The sequence below is a fragment of the Anabrus simplex genome, chromosome 8 (assembly GCF_040414725.1).
Source record: "Anabrus simplex isolate iqAnaSimp1 chromosome 8, ASM4041472v1, whole genome shotgun sequence".
NCBI classification, from domain to species: domain Eukaryota; kingdom Metazoa; phylum Arthropoda; class Insecta; order Orthoptera; family Tettigoniidae; genus Anabrus; species Anabrus simplex.
In genome coordinates, this window is record NC_090272.1 from 81,210,549 (window position 1) to 81,213,596 (window position 3,048).

The window sequence follows — 3,048 nt, forward strand, 5'->3', positions numbered from 1 at the left end:
TTTTTGTCTTTCTATTTGCTTTACGTCGCACCGACACGGATATGTCTTATGGCGACGATGGGACAGGAACGGGCTAGGACTGGGCAGGAAGCGGCCGTGGCCTTAATTAAAGTACAGCCCCAGCATTTGCCTGGTGTGAAAATGGGAAAACACGGAAAACCATCTTCAGGGCTGCCGACAGTGGGGTTCGAACCTACTATCTCCCGAACACTGGATACTGGCCGCACTTAAGCGACTGCAGCTATCGAGCTCGGTCCTTCCATCCGTCAGCAACTGACACCAATATTTTTTGGAAATAATGTTTCGTGGTGTACGATCAAGGAGGCCATGTATCGAACGATACAGAAAGTATGTTGGAACGAACTTCATAGTATTTCCTCCCCGTAACAGACAGAAAGTCCGCCTCTGTGGCGTAGTGGTTAGTGTAGGCCCTAATTTGATGCCACCCCCAGAGGCCCGGGTTCGATTTCTGGCTGTGCCACGAACTTTGAAAAGTGGTACGAGGGTTGAAACGGTGTCCACTCGGCCTCGGGAGGTGAACTGAGTAGAGGGGGGTCAGATTCTCTCCTCAGCCATCCTGGAAGTGGTTTTCCGTGGTTTCCCACTTCTCCTCCAGGCAAATGCCACGGCCGCTTCCTTCCCTCTTCCTTGTCCCTTCCAAACTCCCCATCCCCCCACACGGCCCCTGTTCAGTATAGCAGCTGAGGCCGCCTGGGCGAGGTACTGGAGTCTGAAGCTCCAGGACACTGCCCTTGAGGTGGTAGAGGTGGGATCCCTCGCTGAGTCGGAGGGAAAACCCGACCCTGGAGGGTAAACAGATTAGGAATGAACGAAGGAACAAACAAAAAACTAAGGAAAGCGTAACTTCATTTATTGCACATACAGTAGACAAGAAAATTATTAATAAGGAACTTGGTTCCTGTTCGCCTTTAAGTCGAACCTTGCTATCACTGAACTAAAGCAGTATGGTATGCCATTCGTGTGTGTAGATCCAACACAGACTTCGCGCCAACCAGTTTGGCTCACATCCAAGTTAACTGGGTTATTGACATTCTCGTTGCGAAAGGCGATTGGTTGCAGCCCCTGTGGCCTAATGGATAAGGCATCGGTCTCCTAAACCGGGGATTGTGGGTTCGAGTCCCACCAGGGGTAAATGTAATTATTTTAACCTCTCTCCAAAGAGGTAATTTTGTACGTACTGTATTCGTAGTTGTATTTATTATCGAAGTTACTGCATAACGATAGAGTAAGATAGACAGTTTAAAAGTGACTTTAAATTATGCATTACCTTTTCAACCTTTCCTGTTCATGTCGGCCGTGCGGGTAGGTGACGTAGCTGTGAGCGCGCATTCGAGAAATGGTGGGTTCGAATTCTACCATCGGTATCCCTGAAGATGGCTTTCCGTTGCTTACCATTTTCACACCAGACTGTATCTTATTTTCTAATCCTAGCCCTTTCTCGCCGATGCGTCCCCGAAAACGAAATCCTAATAATAATAATAATGTTCGCCTCTGTGGTGAAGTGGTTAGCGTGATTAGCTGCCACTCCCGGAGGTCCGGGTTCGATTCCCGGCCAGGCGGTCTCACCTGCTATGATGAACAGGGGCCTTGTGGAGGAATGGGAAGTTTGGATGGGATAGGCAAGGAAGAGGGAAGGAAGGGGCCGTGGCCTTAAGTTAGGTACCATCCCGGCATTTGCCTGGGACACGAAGTGGGAAACCACGGAAAACCACTTCCAGGATGGCTGAGGTGGGAATCGAACCCACCTCTACTCAGTTGACCTCCCGAGGCTGAGTGGACCCCGTTCCAGCCCTCGTCATTCTCCCCAGTTGTATCCCCTGACCCAAAGTATGAAGCTCCAGGACACCGCCCTTGAAGCCGTAGAGGTGGGATCCCTCGCTGAGTCCGAGGGAAATGCCGACCCTGGAGGATAAACAGATTCATAATAATAATAATAATAATAATAATAATAATAATAATAATAATAATAATAATAATAATAATAATAATAATAATAATAATAATAATAATAATAATAATAATAATAATAATAATCATAATAATAATAATAATAATAATAATAATAATAATAACTCCTATCTCCAGAGGCCTGGGCTCGATTTACGGTTCTGCCACGAAATTTGAAAAGTGGTATGAAGGCTGGAACGGGGCCCACTCAGTCTCTGGAGGTCAACTGAGTAGAGGTGGGTTCGATTCCCACCTTAGCCATTCTGGAAGTGGTTTTTTGTGGTTTCCACCTTGTCCTCCTAATTTAAGGTACATTTAACATTGCTTGATAATTTCCACTATTTTAATGTCCATTCCTTACTCTATCAAGGTGTCAAACTATACTTCCCGGTCGACCGAGTCATAGGCTTTCTTAAAAATCAACGAAGACCACCAGGCACTTGGAGACGTAATTTTCCAATATCCTTTTCAAGTTTACTTCTTTCATGGAGGAGTGCATGTCACATTAAGGTTAGTATTCCTACTAAATATGTTATATACGTATACCGTATCCAACTTCTTGCATTCAAATCGTATTACTATCATACAACCCGTAGCCTACAGTAAATAATAATTCCTGTTCACGAATGCTTTGATATGAACTAAAACTCTCCCAGTTAAACACATTGTAAATATTGTATTACAATTATTGAAGCAGATGAAAAGCCTATTCTTGAATGATATGTGACAACAGACGTGTGGCATGTATTCTGTAGCGCTTATAGGCAACATTTGGAGGAATAATCTGCCTAATTGTTAGCAGGCATTTAAAAAATCAACACTTTACTGCACGACAATATGGAATATCTTCTTCTTCGTACACCTACGGTACACCTGTCGTTAGAAGCGAGGGGAGAGGGACCCCAAAAGTTGTTTTAACTTTGGAGCTTGTGTATACTCCTTACCTGAGTCCTGGCATTGCTTCCACTTTCTTGTGCCATGCTCCTCACTTCCGTCTATCTTATCCGACCTCCCTTGGCCAACAATCTTTTTCTCTGTTTTCCTGGCATTTTCGCTAATTTAGCGGAGTTGGCACGCGAT

At 45.0% G+C, this 3,048-nt stretch overlaps 1 non-coding gene across 1 annotated transcript; it reads left to right on the forward strand.

Moving 5' to 3' along the window:
• Positions 1 to 1,079: 1,079 nt before the first annotated feature.
• TRNAR-CCU (transfer RNA arginine (anticodon CCU)) lies at positions 1,080 to 1,152 on the forward strand. The gene has a single exon. It is a non-coding gene; the product is annotated as a tRNA-Arg (tRNA).
• The last annotated feature ends 1,896 nt before the right edge of the window (positions 1,153 to 3,048 follow it).